The sequence below is a fragment of the Ooceraea biroi genome, chromosome 2 (assembly GCF_003672135.1).
Source record: "Ooceraea biroi isolate clonal line C1 chromosome 2, Obir_v5.4, whole genome shotgun sequence".
Lineage (NCBI taxonomy): Eukaryota > Metazoa > Arthropoda > Insecta > Hymenoptera > Formicidae > Ooceraea > Ooceraea biroi.
The window spans coordinates 3,191,751-3,210,279 of NC_039507.1; the positions used below are offsets into that span (position 1 = coordinate 3,191,751).

The 18,529-nt window shown below is 38.1% G+C and overlaps 1 protein-coding gene and 1 long non-coding RNA gene across 6 annotated transcripts in view; one reads left to right on the top strand and one right to left on the bottom strand.

Moving 5' to 3' along the window:
* LOC105281766 overlaps positions 1–18,529 on the top strand; it is a 54,783-nt gene that overhangs the window by 4,836 nt on the left and 31,418 nt on the right. The gene's annotated exons all lie outside the window — the stretch shown is intronic.
* LOC105281765 lies at positions 1,699–13,128 on the bottom strand. The gene is made up of 2 exons (XR_894363.3): positions 11,229–13,128; positions 1,699–10,709 (listed from the first exon to the last, which is right to left on the bottom strand). It is a non-coding gene; the product is annotated as an uncharacterized LOC105281765 (long non-coding RNA).

The following is an 18,529-nucleotide window of genomic DNA, read 5'->3' on the forward strand; positions in this document are numbered from 1 at the left end:
ATGCGCGTGTGCTAGAGAGAGAAAGAAAAAGAGAGAGGCTTAGGATATCTTCTATCCAATCTTCTGCAATACGTGCGCTGGTACACTCAATAAGGTAACCGATAGCAGATCAGTACCTTCGCAGTAGATCATGTAATACATTTTTACTGCGCAAAGGAATTGTATTCGAAAGCACGTACTTGGTCAGAGAGACTTGTGCGTCTGACCAGACGTGGGACTTATTCACTGACGGCTGTGTGAGCGGTTCGCGATGAGGCCGTGTGCAAAAAGTATAACAAGAACCAACTCGTTACACTGCCAGCAACAAAATAGTTTAAATTATGTATCCAGAAAACATATTCGGGAATAAATATATTTGTTAGTTTAATTTAACAATATATCACTGATTCCAACTGTGACAGTAAACTTCAAAATAATAATAAAGTTATAATATTATTTATACCTGCTGTTTTTGTCCACTTTGAGGAATAATATTTAATAAAAGGAATAAAACCTATTTCTCTATAGAAGCTTATTATTATAAACAAAATATACATTATTAAATTTTTAATTACAATAAACTACTTTTGTTTAAATTGTGTAACGATGAAAGTCATCGAAATAAAGGAAACATTTTTAGTAAGGCAATTTTTAATTTTACGGCTCCTAAAGCAGCGTCTCAAAAAGTCACGACTTTATGACAACACTGAATTACGATATTCTCTCCTCGCTATGGACAGTACATTTTATGTAAATATAGCACCATAAATACAGCTGTAATGTTGAAAGAAAAGGAAACATAAATATTCTGACGAGTCAGGATCGCGTTACGCCGTCCATCGACCATCTGCAAGGAATATTTGATTACACTATTCCGGGTTTTCTCGTCGTAAAGTGCACATGAGAATGCTACGGGATATCCGGGCTTACACCGTTTTCTTCTTGCCGAGTTCTCCAGCTTACAAAAGAACACGCTTTATTGTTTCAGAGAACATGAACTCTGGGTGAAAAACACTCGTGCTTCCTTGTGAAACTTCGAAAAGCCACAAGGTGAATGCAGCACGCTCAGCTCTGAGAGGTGACGACTCAATGTAAAAGCCGCGAAGAGCAACGTTTCCCATAGGGGTACCTGATACACATCGTAGAGAAATCCGCTTCCCGCTTGGTCTCGTCTTTGTATGCACGCAACGGGATGTTTCGGTTATTCCTTGAGGAAGTTGCTTCGAGGTGGACAAAGAAATGGCAAATGAGCGACGAAGTTAATTCCGTGCGCAACGTGGCGGATTCATCATTGATTGAAAAGTACATCCTGCTCCTACGTTCTAATTTGTCGAGTCAAAGTCGTACTTTCTCTGCTGAAATCCGACCAGGTCATCCTGGCAATCGTTTCTGGAGGAGAAATGGAGATTGATGAGGATTATCCGTCGTGAATAATAGCGACGCCCCGTACGGCGTTGGAAATTCGCAAAATTCCACGGATGGCGGCTCAGCACCGGAACGATAATGAAATGATCGCGTCATTTCCCATGTTAGTCCGCTCCGCCGCTTTTGCTGGAAAGCCGCCTCCTCCTTTTCGGCTGAATCTCTGATTGTTGACGCAAGATTAATAGATTGCCGGTTACCACCTAGCATCCATTTATATTGTCTGCCATTGTTGCCGATTCGGAGATGCTTATTTATTAAGTCATTTTGGTGAAACCAAAATTTGAACTGTACGAGTTACTATATAAGATACATTTTATTTACAGAAATAATATTTGTTTAATATTAGAGGGATAATAATATCCAATAATAACATTCATACATGATATGTTCTATATTGCCCTAATTTGGTGCAATTACTAAATTTCGAATATAAACTGTCATGTTTTTTCACTAGAGTATAAATAAACGCATTGCAGATTCGTTTTTCTGTCTGATTTTTCGTTATTTTTTTGGAACAAATATTCGTTCTTTTTTTTCGATTGTACGTGAGTAATTGAGAAAGAGATAGTTGATCCAATCGCGTATTGTCAACTTCTGCGGTTCAGATAATCAAATGTTGGCAATACAGTTTCATCGATGCAATATAACACGACTCACAAATTGATTCAATCTTCATTCGTCGACATGCCAAATGCGAAAGATTTCTTAGTAACGTAATTCACAATCATAATAGATAATGTAATGTATACTCACATCTCACCCGATATCACTTAAACTAAAAATATAACATGCACCTAACATAAACATGCATAATTTTTCAAAATGAATATTTCGTGATTTATTCTACCTAAAACTACAGTCTCCATTTCAGAAAAGACGAATAAAAACATTGTATATCTAAAATAGCGTTACTAATATCAACCAATTATAAAAAAAACGAGATATCAGTTATATCATGACCGCACAAAGCTAATTCTTTTTCATCAATAATTTTTATAGCGCACGATTATTAAACGCATCCAGCGTGAATTGAGACTTCAAAGTTTTCCCGATCTTTTACCTTGACAATACATCAATAAACGCGCTGTGTGAACGTAGGCTCGAAAAAGCTGCATCGTGTTTCTCCGTTTAATGCACCTGCGACCTTAATTACCCTGTTACACAGTACTCATCGTTCGAGAAACATGCTTTGTCACCCGTTTACCTCGTATAAAGCTAAGCCCTACTATATCCGTCGTGTCGATGAAACTATTGGCCCACGCGATCCGCCTGTAATCTGCCCTGGGGTTTCTAATCGATATGAAATTAAAACGTCGTTTGTCGGCCAGGTCTTTCTCTCTTCGTCCAATATTCACCCCAAATAGATTAACTGACAAACCAAATAGGAAAATATTACTTAAAAAGAATAGGTGTCACGATTTCGTAGCAAGACTCTAGCAGATACAGACTACTGTTATTTACACAAGTGTAATATTTATAGACATACAGTATTTTTTTTGAAAATAAGCGTGAACGCTTGAATATAATTTTCCAATAACGGAAGAGGCAGTGATATATAAGGTACTATATAATATTATAAAGGTTCTAAATTCGATTTATGTGACAACAGAAGATAGGAATAATTAATATTAAAGAGAGTAATTAATAGTTATCGATATTTATTATCTATTATAAATTATTATAAATAATAGATAATTATATCTATATGTACAACTGTTGACTTTGCTCGTTCAAAGATTTCCCCGAGAATAACACGAGCAAGTGTCTTAAGCAATTACATGTTTCTGACTGATATTCTTCAAAGATTCTCGAGAAAGGGTCCTTGATGAAAATGTCATTTTCAGCTGGCTACGTGGGAAAGTGTGCTAACCGGTTGATAATAACTGCGTTATACGACGACGACGTACGGGGAAGTCGAATGTAATTAGCAGTGCTGTTGCCCAAAGCAAGTATGCAGGGTGCACCGCGTGCGCATATGTACGCCGAGCGGTTGTTACGCAATGGAATTGTTGAGCTACGTATGATCTCTCCCTGATAATCCGCGGCATTGCCTTAGCAATCGATAGCAAATTAAAACGCCGCTTATTGAACATGCCATCCCGCGTATTCCGCGTCCTCGGTCCACTGCGCTGCATTATGCGCTAAGCAGTCAACGAGAGCCCTCGCTCTCGGTTGCATAATCAGCTTGTATGCGCAGCAAGTTGCGGATCGCGGTCTACCGGTCGTTTGGCTTCGTTATACGAAAACTGCTCTCCCAGTGAATTCCCTTCTTAATTGCCGGAAATGTCGAGATATCCGAAGAAACGGTTCCTCGTTACGTTTGTTATGGAAATAAAGCTTCTGATACAATGAAAGGAAGAAAAGAGAAGAGTACAATAAAGATATAATTCACCTTCTTTTAAGAAGTTGAGAAAATTAACGAAGTTAACTTTGAATCTAATTAAAAATTTTTATTTTATTATTTACTTAATGAAAGTCTATTAGTAAGGCTATTAAAATTTAATGAGTTAGAACAACACATTCTGATCCACCAAAAATTTTCTTGACGTGTAATAAACCGTGATTCATGAGACTATATATTTTGCTGCATCATTATCGCGTGGCAGATTTGAGCAGACAGTTGGGCAATAGCCCAAAGCGTTCATTAAATTCTACGCGAAATAATTAACTAGTACACTATATGTGTGAATTATTAATTATTATATATAAATACACATAATGAATATGTATGAATTATATATTAATATATAATGATAATTACATGTACGCTGTCACAGAAAGTAAAAATAGCCAGGATATACTACCTTTCTGCAAATGAACACACGCGTGCGATTCAGCATACTGTTTATAATACAAAGTGAAATTTACTAATTGTAAATTGCGCTAAATTTACTAATGGAGCTACATTAGCAATATTGAAACAAAACGCAGATTTTAATTTCTACAAAATATTGTTATTTATCATTTTATAATTAGATATGCATTTAATTAACATAAATTGCAATGTTTGATACAACGAGCACGAGAGATCTTGTTAGAATAACCCAGATACATTACTTTTGTAAGAATCTCAAGACGTTTATCAAAAGCGTTTCGATGATAGACGTATGTTGTTGGGTGCCGCGAAATGAAAACACGAAACACGTAATGGAATATAGGGGTGCTATGAATGACTGACAGGATAATTACAGGACGATAAGTGGTATGATGGATGAAGCAAAGAAAGGGAGAAAGATTCAAAGTCGATGCGCTAAGCCTATATATGTGGTTATTTTCTCATGTCGCGTGGACTTGTTCTCCCCTGTGCGCATAGTCATGTAAACTCTACGATCAGTTCTGCGCGAGATAATACGCAATTTCACCAAAGTTGGACGCGACAATATTCAACGTGGCGAGTAAGCAGACGGAAACACGGTATTAAGTTGAGTAAATTAACTTGTCGTGCATATTTGACACTTATACAGAACTAAAAGTTTGGCCGGCTACACGCTACGTTGACGACGTACGCGTTAATAGTGTTCAACAAAGTATCGAAGCGCAATTACAAAACATAATTACAATTACAACTACAGGACGCGTTATGAGATAACTCCCGCGTCGAGTAATGATATTCTACAAAATGTAACATGTGATCTTGCGAAGTGCTCCTATTACCGAGTAATCTTCTATATCAAGTAGTAACACATGAGAAGGGACATAAATAAATTAAATAAAACAATAGAGAGAAAAGGGATAATTAAATACATTTAGATTCTTAATTGTGCAACCAAATACATGTATAAGATCTTCCTGGTCGGGCTTCCGTATTATAATGAATTTTCTTAGCCACATTGATCACTCCAAGATGATATTAAAAAATCAACTGGACGTGTAACAACGAGCGAAACGTAACGGAGGTTGTAACATAAATGTCTTTTCGCGGATAATTGACAATCGAGATTTAAAAAATAAGGAAGAATGAGAAAATAAATATTATAAAAGATGGAAGAAGGAGAGAAAAGAGAGAGGGAGAGAAGAAGAAGGAGAATGAAGGAGATGAGATAACCGATTGCACGCCGCCGGAACTCGACGGATTACTGAGGGGAGCCTCAAAAAGTTTGGTGCGGAAGGCTTGCAACGATGAGAGGAAGAAAGAAAGACAGAGACAGAGAAAACGAGAGGGAAAAGAGAAAGCCAGAAAGAAAAAAGAAGAGAGAGGAGTTAAAGGGTTGAACCCCGATATCTAGGACAAGTTTGTACATCCACAAGCACTACTCGGTTCAGCCCAACTTGGGCATCAGAGGGTGAGAGCAGGTAATCGTATTTGTCGAATCGCGAATGCTGTACGGGGGTTAACACGGGGGTAAGCTCGATGGCGACGGCAGCAACAACAGCAACAGCAGCATCAGCGTTATCCCTGCCGCAGACGTTAATGAACGGACGCGAGGGAGTGTCCTACTGGACGGTTTGGGCGATGCATTTCTCCATAATCGTAAAGCAGAGGATCGAGTAGAGCAAGCTATTGTTGTCTTCAAGGTGACCTGAGAGAGTTCTTAGGTCGTCGTTTAGTCTGCAGACCTTCTGATCCGCTTCATTACGAATCTATCCTTAACTTTTTCGGAAAGCTTTCGTCTTACCCTTTCGCAGTTAGATCTTTCTGGCTGGCAGATTGAATAAAAAAATAAGAATATTTCAGAGTGAAATATCACAAAGAAAAGCATGTGTTAATATTTGGACGGTCTACAGCCTAAGCACATCAATTCTCGTTAAATTATTTAATAATTTGCGATATTCTTTTTAGATTATAGTCTAGTCTATATACAATACAAATAAAAAAAACAAACATTTATTTAATCATCTGAAATACGAAAATTTATTTAAATATTAGTTAAGAAGAGTTAGTCCATTTTAAGCAATTTATAATACGCTACAGAAATAGCTATCCTCCACGAATAATATTTATAATATAATATATTATTTTGAAATTTTTTTATGAAATTGTCAACTTGTTAAAACAAAAGTTTCCGACGTAGGATGCATTACACACGACGGAAAATTAACACGACGCATAAGACTATACTCTTTTATTGAATTTGTTAAGCTCTCTCTTATTTCAGAGCTTATTCCGAAATCCTCTTTCCCGTTGGCAGCTAATAACTAATTTACAAGCTGGAAAGCTCATTACACCCATTTAGTACTTTCATCGTGCTCGAAGTAATTATAGTTTTGCTTTGTAATTTCCAACAAAACATTATCCCGATTATAATCAACGTCACTTAACAAAGAATTCTCTAGCGTTATTTGCATTTCTAACAACTTTTGTGCCATGTATTTTTTCAGGAGCAATTATCTTATGTTAATTGCTTTAATAACCATACATTATTTTGCATAGTTATTTCCTGTGAAATCTTAGAGCGAACTTCGTCAGTGAACAAAGTTTTTATGATCACAGCCAATTTCTACTTTTGATCGATGTCTCTTTGCTCTTCGTCCCTTCCGGCGTTGTAAAAAATCGAGGTAACCGGATAAATGCAGAAGGACGGGAAGAAAAATGTTCGCGACTGATCCACGCGACCGTGTCGTTAGGACGACTTTCGGACTTTCTTTGAAAAGGGACACAGTTCGTGACAGTAGCTTTAACACAGGCTCAGTCGCAAGTAACGTGACGCTGCCGATAGTTACCGGAAGAACTTTTAAATTGCTCGGAAACTCTTGTTTTACTTAATTCAACTTGATACGTTTTGTACAATCGAGCTCATACAGCAAAACGAGAAAAAAGAAACATCTCGACTACTCTGAGAGCATCCGATTAGTAAGCGAACGTGCGAGTGGATAACGATGCGAAAGGAGTCCGAGAACGTTAAAGACGTTAAGCATATTAAAGATGCTCGGACGTGTCATATTTCTTTTTCTAGCCGGCTGCATGACAGTGACATCGAGGATGCAATCAACGGATAATCGGATCACTAGTCAAAGCGCTAATCAGAAGGTTCGCGGAGCGGTCAAATCGGAGTAAATTCAGGTGATATGATTTCGTCGGACGTTGAAGGATCAGACGTGTATTCAACGTCGCTGGACGCGAAATAACTTTTTTAATAGCGTCGCGTAAACTGCATTACATGACGACGAGGAAAAATTGATTCTGTTTTTCCAGATGGATACGCCGCTGGGCGTTAATGATCAGTTCATAATATTCATGATCCTAACGCTCGACAAGATTCTGTGTTAAACCGTGTGAAATACATTTATGAGCAATAAATAATATAAACCATAATTTACATTAAATTATGAATAAATCATTCTCTGAGCAAAGTTGTTAAAATTGATAAAATAACCGAATCTTTTATTAGTCATCTTTTATTACTTTTATAAATTTTTATATCATGTATACATAGATACATGTATAGAGGCACGCATACATGCATACATATAAAATCGGTTTTGAAAATAATAAAATAACAGATTGATTTTAAATAATTCGTTTAAATAATACCTTGATAAAATACTTCGTTGATATTTTTTTATGATATCATAACTATGCGAGCAAATATTACATGTAATATTTATACGCTTTTTGAGCTGTTTCGCGTTAAATAAGCACATTCCACATCGTCTGCGTATATTTAATCCCTGAACTAATTACGTCATATAACTTTTCTAAAAATCCACCACAATAATATGAATGCAAGAGGAAAATAACGACAGTTGAGTTACATCAGAGCCAAACATTGTTAGGTAAAGGGTGGCTAAAAATTTCTCGGCACGGAGAAATGCGTTTTTCAGCAGCTATAAAAAGCAGCAGTCTGCAGAATTAGAAAGGCTAATAACGTAAATACGATAACTTGATACACAGCAAACTGCATTTTTGATGTTATGTTTTATATGCTTTCTCTAATGAAATTTAACGCTTTCGTCATACAGATTGCTACTCTTTATTTTACGATCACGAACTATTCAAGAGATGCTGTAATATTGTACAATTTTATTAACATATAAATTATAGTGGCGCTGTAAAACAGCGTGATAATTTAATTGAATTTAAAATATCAAATGTGAAATCAAATCGTAAAATCTTGTCACATAAAATATAGATATGTAAAACATTGTTGAAAATATTGAAATAAAAATATCGAAATAATGTATTTCAGATATGTATACATAACACTGCCGAATAACACAGAATACATACTTCTCTAGCAAAGTGCACAATAAATTTATATTATAAAAAAGTGCACAATGAAATTTTAATTTTAATATTTAAAAAAGCACTTTTTACAGTTTACTTGTTTCTATAATTCTCTTGCGAATTGTATTCGGAATGTTTGAATCGCCGATTTGTGAAGAATAAATTCTTAAAGTTTAAAATTCTTAAAGTTTAAATCAACGCAACTTACTTTTCGAACTATCCAAACATCTCATGTTAGGCGACCGATTTCTATCATACGGACAAGAAGAGATCACGATAGAGAGACGAAATTACGAAAGTTATGCTGCGAGACGTGAAATGTGAAGAAGAAGCACGCAGATGCCAGATGCACTTGAAAAGGACATGGGCTCGAAAATAGTCGATAAGAGAAAAGAACAAGATCCTACCTAACTTGCTCAAACTTTGCTAGGAAGGTGCATGCAGTTTCTGCTTGCTGTGGAGGATCCCTCAGGCGGCTTCACTCTTTAATCTCTCTCTCTGTGGAATTACGACATCTCTGCCGACTTTTGAATTTTTCGGGCTATTCGCAAACGCAGCAAGAGACAATAATACACCTGATGAAAGTCGCGAACTGCTGTGCGACTGATAAGGGTGCACGCTGTATGAACAAAATGAATGAGAAGAGAAAATTACATAAATCAGATTATATCTACGAACTTCTCTCTCACTTTTTCTCTTTGACGATTAAGAAACGCAGGTGCTTCATAGATTTTCTTGAATGCGCGCGACTGTCAATGAAACAGCGATTGAGCATTCAAAGTCTTGAGAGCTTGCAGATAAACAAAGCTGAGGGAGGAACTGTATGAAAGGGACAAAAATATGGGATAAAAATACAGGATAAAAATATCAGGTTGCTAAAATAATTTTATAAAACTTAAAAGAACCTTTTACTTCAAGTATCTAAAAAAGCATGCATGTTTAAATTAATGTATTGTGTAATAAACTATGTTTTATCGCAAACATTTTTCAATTTTCCATTCTTTTTACATAATTTATAGTAAATTAGAAAGTATTTACGCGCATATATATTTTCGCATATAAGACACGTTTGAGAAGCTCCTTTAATCCTCAGCTTCTCGGGATCTAATCACGTATATCGTGTTTGCTGCAAAGCGAGCTTCTGAGACAGGTAGAACATATCGATCAATAAATCAAGCAGCGCTTCATTTCAAGTGGTTACATATTGACACACGGAATCTGAATCGCTTGAGACCGGTACAACACCCTGTACGACACCCGATAGACTTATTGCGTGTACAAAGGGCTCTATGTGTTAGGAAACCGGAACGTTGATCGAGCAGCTGTCACCTATAGGACAAACCGCCATACCGGAATTCCTTGTTTGTACTAAATACAGTTCGGTTATAATACGACACAATACAGTATACTATACAGCATACTTAAATACCAATCTTTTGAAATAAAGAATGAAGACGTACAATCTTCAGATTATTTTTACATATTGGTAACAAAGCTATAGTTAGTTAAAATACTCACTTTTGTTAAAAGTGCTTTTCTCAAAAAGGAAAGCGAGAAAGATGGTTATTATTTTGTGTATGAGTATGCACTTTTTACATGTGCGCTTGTCCATCGAAATAAAAAAAAACACGTTATTGCGAATTGCATTAAGCATGATGTAAAACATTATATAAGCACTTTAATTTTTTACTCCTCAGAATATATTCAGTACGCGCACAAAGGATATTGTATACGTTTCGTTCCGACATTCAATTCCCCGCGCAAAATTACACGTCATCGCATTGAACGTCGAGTAACATTAAACGCATGGAAAGCGTCGGGACAGCTGTCTGCGTTTTACGCCGTTGAAAGCCACTTTAAGCGTAAGCCGATCTTAACTTGTCGCAGGACAAGCAGTCACGACTTTTGTAGCAAATCCAGTGTCGGCGGGACAAAATAAATGGCGCGAGAGCCGTGTCGGGAGAAAACGGACGAGGCGTGGACGTTTCTCTAATTATCGGCCAGGCGGATCGTAAAGGCCTTTACTACTGCGAGCGAGGAGTACCGGGTCGGCTTACGACGTCCAGGACTCCCTTTTTCCACTGCGCAACAAGGATTCTCGTTAGGACGAGCTCGGGAGGTCCTTGATGGGTAAGAAAACCTGGAAGGAGACGAAGGGTTTAACGAGAATTCTGCACGGATCCCTCCGGGCGGACTTAACGAACTCTCGCTGTATTCTTGAGACATCAATTTGTCATCTTATTATCCGTCGTACGAATAACCAGCTCGTGCGAATGTCACGAGCATTCGCCAGGTCAATTCGTGGTCTATTGTCGCAATAATCGCCGTCGATCTCTCTCTTGACGCGTAAATTCTTTTTATACATTATTTTTAGATCTTATTCTTGATATCAGATATTTATCATAGATAGTAATTATATACAATACTTATTAGATAGTAGAGATGATCAATCAGACAGGGAGACTATATAACAAACTTAGAGACTTAGAGTAAACAACGTGCATCGTCGACCTACTGCAGCTAAAAGCATTGGCCGAGCAATTTCGTGCCTCCAATATGCTTGATACTCCAAGGCCCCAATGCTCATGCATAAAAAAGCGAAAAGAAGAATCCCATAAAAAAAGCACGCTCACACCGCGATCCGATAATAGTAACTCACTTGGGGATCTCGACCACGACCAAGGCAACAGTTGCAGGCCTATGATGGAGGCCAGGCGATATTTCTCGAGCCGGATACCCCGAGTGTCTGGCTCGTGGCAGCTGGCGGTAGCTGGGAATGTCGGATAAAAGCGACCGGGTACGGCTGCCAAGCGAGGGTGTCCTGGGGATGAGAGAGACGAGAAGGGGAGACGCTACGGGGAAGGTAGATGTAGTCTCTGCTCTCTCGCCACCTCACAGCCGACTAGTTTTTCGTTAGCTCGTCGTCCCGTGAAATCTGTCACACCCCGCCTGTAGCCTATAGCTGGACGGACGGACGGACGAAGAGATACATGTCTCCCCGTAACCATCAACCCTCCAGCGCACGTGTATACATGCGTCGTCGCGCGCCGGTGTTTGCACGTATACACGTCCACGCATCAATGTGTCGCGCTTTGTAACAGTGTAAGTTCACGGCGATTGTATATCGGGTGTGCGCTTTGACAAGCGCACCGTTCGACGCAGTCATTCACCGGTCGCAAACGTTCTTGATTGGGCCGTGCTCGCCTTGATTCAGAACGAGGTTGGCTCGCAAGAGCCATCAACAGCGAACCGGCACAGGCGGTGACCAAGTGAATTCTCAATGCACGAAGCGAGCTCGTAATTACGTATGCCCGTGAGATGAGATAGAGCAGGAAGTACACGCGGTATGAATAGGCGAATTTGCCTGGCAAACGCGAGAACATAGCCATCATTGATGATCGGTGCTCTTTGCTTGATCAACCGATCCTCCAGCATTCTGGCGAATAGTCCGAATTGTTCGCCTTGTGGTCCTACTATACCGTATCAGTCCTGCTATAGTGTACGACAACTCCCATGTTGCTCGTTTAATTAGATTGGTTCTAATTCGTGAGCGCCGAGGTCGGAGACTAAAAAGCGCTGGCATTTCGGATGTTCGCGCTCGGAGGATTTACATCTTTGCAAGGTTGCTGGTTTACCATGAGGTAATCTCGAAATATGTTGCATAAACACGAGTCCGCGGAAAACCTGCGGGACAAAATAAATGCCCGTGCCGGAGAAGGGAATAAATATGAGCACACATAAGCACGCAGGACCTATCTCTTGAAAATTAAACAAAACTTACTTATAATTCGTGTTTTAATAATTAGATTAAGCGGCGTGGGGCGTCATGGAAAATGTACCTCATGCAAAAATTTATTATCACTTCCTTATTTATTTTGTCGTCGCGAAAGATGTAACGAGAAGCGACACACCTTAAACAGAAAACGTAGTTTGAAAAAAAAATCGTCGATCGTTAGAAAAATTGCGCATGTCGAGGGAACGTTTAATCAACCGTCAGTCTTCACGTGCAACTACTCCCGTGTTTCCGTTATCTACGCCGTCATTAAAAGATCGACAACCGTCCCGGGCCATACGCGTTCTCTGCCTCGTCGCGTCGGTTCTTGCTTTACGTGCAATCGTCTCCGAACTGGGTTATCTACACCAGATTAACTGTAGGTGGGTAAATATTGAGTATACGAGAGAACTCGCAGCTACGTACTCTTGTCGCAGGGACACACATGTGCGCGGTTAGGATGCAGTACGAGAGGAGTAAACGTCGCGGAGCGAATGAAAGGGGTTCGTTGGACTTATCAGACGTTCGGCAAATACGGGTTGGATTACGAACAATAAAGCTCGCGAAGATTCCGACCTGTACCGCGGTGTATGCGACGAAATCGCACACTGCACGCTCGTAAAATCCCAGCCGAGAAGCTATCTCGACGGGGCGGAATATCGCAGAAATGCAGAGATTTATCATCGACATGTTTGAGATTTCTCTCCGGAACTAAGATATCAATCAAAAAGACGAAATTTCGATATGATGCGACGAGGGAACGTTAAAATTCCGCGATATGTACTTTCTCTCTCTCTATTGTATATATATACAGGGTGTCCCAGAATTGTGTATGAAGCGCTCGTGAGCGGGTAAAACGCATCGAACTGAGAAGAAAAGTCCTTTACCGTTTTGAAATTTTCGCAATAGTTAACGAGTTATTAATTATTAAAAATCGCTATATTAGTCCGGCCTACCGCCGAATGCAAGTGCGCGGCAAGATGCGACCGCCTAGAGATCGAGGTTGCTAGGCGAGCGGAGAATTGTTTATTACAAGTGGCAATGGCTAGCAAGAGCGACTTGTAATAAACAATTCTCCGCTCGCCTAGCAACCTCGATCTCTAGGCGGTCGCATCTTGCCGCGCACTTGCATTCGGCGGTAGGCCGGACTAATATAGCGATTTTTAATAATTAATAACTCGTTAACTATTGCGAAAATTTCAAAACGGTAAAGGACTTTTCTTCTCAGTTCGATGCATTCCACCCGTTCACGAGAGCTTCATACACAATTCTGGGACACCCTGTATATGCGAAATCTTCATGCATAAAGCGTTTATTCATCATGTTTTCCATCGGTTGAGGAACAGTTGCGTGTGTGAGAAACATCTGCTACAACGTAATCCGTCTGAATTCCTTCGGCCACTTTTCACGTTTTCCTTCGTGAAATGAACCGTTGCGCGGAACAATGGTATAACTCATGTTTCCCCGTTTGAGAAACAAAAGGGAAATTTATCAAACTACCCGATATAAGCCTCTAGCTAGTTTATTGTAGTAACTTTTTATGACTCTTTCCACGAGTGCGGACACGTAGCGTTATATCTTGTATAATACAAAGCTATGTTCTCCTTCATACAAAAATATCGTAAAAATCTAAAAGTTTCCGATCCGAGGAAAATCCGCTGAAAAACCTATATTTGTCCGAGAACAGAATACCATGTATATACGCTTACAGGAAAAAAACCGGATTAGTCGCAACACCATGCATTGGAAGTATCAATACAGGCATATCGTTTTGCGAGCTCATGTTGGCAAACACGAGTTGCGCTTTCTCACTGCTGGTGTAACACCGATATCACCCTGCCGCCCCCTCTCTCCCATATATTTATGTATATCACATTATGCACGCAAGGTGAGAGTGTTAGTAAACATGACGTGTACGTGTGGGTTATGGTGTGACGGAATGGCGTTAGTATGGGGCGGCCTGGTAGGGGTGGTTTAGCCCCTATCGATCACAAGCCTCGTCCACGACACGTAACGTGCCCCTTCGCTTCGCTTCGCAACCTATTTCTGCAGGTCTCGAACACGGATGAGAGAGAAAGAGTGAAAGAGAAAGAGAGAGGGAAAAGAGGATGAAAATCGTAAGGGTTGAAAATGAAAAGTAAGCGCGCTGAGCGAAATCGCCAATCACGTGGATCGTAACACGGCGTATTCTTCCATGTAACGAATAGCGCAAATTCTCGAATAGCGTGCGATGAAACGCGTTTTGTTCGGTGCGACGATGTATAATTCCCAACAGTACTATCACTGAAAGATTAAACCGTCGTTCATGTCGCGTAAAATGCGCTCTCACGTGACGTTTTATATGAAAACATCGTTATATTTTTGTTTGTTAATATACATATGTAGGGTGATTTCTCTAAATATTGTTCACAAAGTTAAAGACGTATTCTACATTTCAAATCAACAAAAAAATCTGCACAGATTCTAGAACTATATTTGTTTTCTAGATTTTAAAAAACCACTTTAAATTGCAGTCAGTGTGACGCTAAATTGTAATGGGAACATACGAATTGTTGAAAGAAATGTTACCTATTTCTCTATCATCTGATTTAAATCTGGCTGATTTTTATTTGGAATCACTTCAAAATGCATGGTGTATTTTATATTATTAGGTTGTTCCGAAATAAATGTCCGATTTTCGAAATGTAATGATTTGTCTATCATTAACCTGTCAATTTTGCGGTAATTTTGCAGTTATTGTTATATACAGTATTTTTCAGCAAATCTTTCTCTATGTACGCCACTTAGTTGGTTTTTACTTATTTTTAGTTATAACCCTTCAAATTTGCGATTCAAGCTCGGACATTTAATTTGGAACAACCTATAATAGTACTAACATGTCAGCTATACTATGCATATGCAGAAACGCATATACTATGCATGTTATATCATTGGAATGAGCCAGGAATATTCGAACATGCATCGATCAACGATGTGGCATATTAATTCGTGCATTACTGCCAATTAGGAATACATTGACCACTTATAAAATAATGGCAAAAGTAGCTGTATCTCAAAGATAAACAACTTTACAAGACATTTGCTTATTACAATTTCTTGTTAATTTTATTAGGATTGAGCTCGCTTCTAAGATATGGAAGTAATAGACATATTTTAGACTTTCTGTGGTATTATTAATTTCGACGTTACCAAGAACCCTTAAAATTACATTGGAAATGAGGTAATATGCATAATCGAGTTTCTTTCAAAAGGCAGTTCGCCGTATTTTTACGTGCTGGAAGCATTATTGAGTCAACAAGCAATATTCCGATGATTGCAAGCATTGTGCGAGATCTTATTGTCAGGAATACTTCCGCTTTTGCCGTTGAAATTCATCCCTCTTTCTCGCCTCAACAGTGCAAGAATCATTTCTCAGAATGAATGACAAAGTACTCGCAATTTCTTCGATTATTCATATCTGGCACAATCTTTGAAATTGATTTATGCATATTTATGATCGTTCACAGTATGATCGCGCATACGAAACGAGAAATTCATAGGATTTGTACACAAGACGCGGATCGAGAATGCCGCCGGAGTAATGCAGCAGCGGTATTTGCGCACGCTGTACGCTTACGTGTCCAAGAAATATACAAGAGCAGGCAAGTGCATCGACTGGACGCCGTATAACGGGCGTATTGTGCCCTGGCACATTGTTACGAATATGTCATGTATTGTTATCGTTGAAGATTATTTCAGCGCAGTATACTGCGAAATTTACATTTAAGTCAAAATACCACGATCATATTATTTCACGCGCGGGTCCACATTTCACATTCACATTGTGTTTCTGTAAACTTTTAAAATCAGAGGTGGAAACTGCAAAATTAAACGCGCGCCCGCTTCTCCAAATAAACAAGCCGTATAATATAAACCGAAAATATATTTAATTTATTTTAAATAAAATTTTAAATAAAACGCGCACGCGAATTCCAAATAATTATTTAAATAAAACAAATAGATATATTTAATTTATTTTATTTATCAAACAAACGTAGGTTCTGTAATTTGAGTAAGAGAGATAATTCCTCTATGTTTGATGATATCGAGCGCTTCGCTTTATATTAGCGATGCAATTACATACTTCGATGACCCGTGAGAATAAGTTTCAATGATTATTTCGTCGAAATGAATTGGGTGATCGATCAACATGATAATCGCGAACCACTGGACCACTCTCAGGATCAACAGCGGAGGAAACAGCTTTCCCTGGTAAGAAAAGAGATCTGATCTCTGAGATAGATCATCTATTTTTCATCCATACAGAATATGGATGAAATTAAGCGTTCTCTTTGATATCGTCGTTTAATATACCACAATTAGAACTTCCGACTACTGTACGCACTATCAATAAACCGATCAATTGTATCTATCACGTGCTTACTTTATTGATCAAAGCTTTCAATGAGGACATGTGCATGGTATTCCATGGATATTCCATCGTATTCCATTTGCAAATTCGAGAAACATTATCTTGCGCGAGTTAGCTTAGAAAATTAAAAGTTATCAACTGCAATTTTATTAATATCGGATAATAATGCAAAGTATACTTGCAAAATATTAAATATCTTATTAATTGAACAGAAATTTGTATAATTAAGAACATGGTTACACTGTCTAACTTGAAAATTTCTTTAAAAATATTACATATATGTAAGAAAAAATGTTACATATGTATAAGAAATCAGCAACCCTAAGAAACGAGAGAAAAATATCAGTCATGACATCTGAAATGTATGAGGATGAGATGACTCGTTTAACTGAGAATAACAAGTAGGCGCTATCAATCACAAAAGATGCATCTATTGTTCGTCACGTCAGCTGGGATTATCAGCGGCGTAAAAAAGGGATGAAAGTAAAGTAAACCGTCCTGTCGCGCTAACTTACAGCTTGCTTTGAAAAATATTTATATATACACAGGCTGAGACCATGTCTTTAACGGTAACAAAGACCCCGGCACCGCATACTGTGTAACCACTACGTGTATCTATACATAACTGTAAAAAATCAATATATCTGTGCGTTTTTCTCTGCACGATGCACTCAACTTACGGCTGCAGTTTTTAACAATATTCAATCTTGCTTTCACTCGAAATCCGCATTTCTCTCACGTGCGTAGAAAATTTAAGAATCGTTATATTATGTAAAGCTGCACGTGGCAACATGTCAAATTCGCTACGTACATGCGAAGCGAAATGATGGATGATGATAAATCTACTCGTGTCTAAAACTTCTACCTCTTAATCTCGATATCTGAATTGATCCAATTTGACGATTTGATGTGCGTGATAATTATATATCTAATAGTTTCTATATAAAACCCAAATATAAAATTATCTTTTATGCTAATTGTAAGTATTTTAAATGAAATATCTTTAAAAAATTAAAGATCTCGGTTGGACGGAAAAAATATACCTTGCAATTTCGACCTCCCACGAGACTTGGTTCGTGATTTACGCGTTCACTACTCACCGTCGTTGCTGTCGTCCATTCACGATTAAATGTGTATGCCAGAACGTAAATATTCAAAAGTCTGCTGGGCGTGCCGAATGCATAACGACGGGATTAATGTCTAGGTCGTGTCGCTCTTCATTTTTACGGATGAGCTTTCCTCGACATTTCCAGTGCTCGCTGCATAATGTACCTACAACTATATCTACTAGTTTTTTGGAAACGCTCAGACAGTTGCCACTCCGGTTTCCTATTTCTCGTGTCCTTGTTGTACAGTTTCGTGTAATGAACATCGCGAAAATTACCTTTCGTGAGATTAAGCGCACGAAAGGCAAACTTCTACATCTAATATATTATAATAAAGATATAGTGTAAGCTGATGCAATTAAAACAAATTTTTAAGGATTATTTTTATTCTCATAATTGTAAAATATGTTATATATATTAAAAAATTTTTTAATATTTTATTATAATATACTAAAAACAAAACATACTTGATATTTGAAAAATTCTTTTCAAAATGTAATTGCTTGCTACACAATTTGTAATCAATATGGATTTATTTATTAAATATTTGCAGGAAATATTTGCAGTTTCACGGAAATTTAATTTACGAATGAAAATCTGAAAAGCCACAAACTGTTTTTTAAAATATTCAATAAGTTGCATCAATCACAATGTCATAATATTTGTAGCAA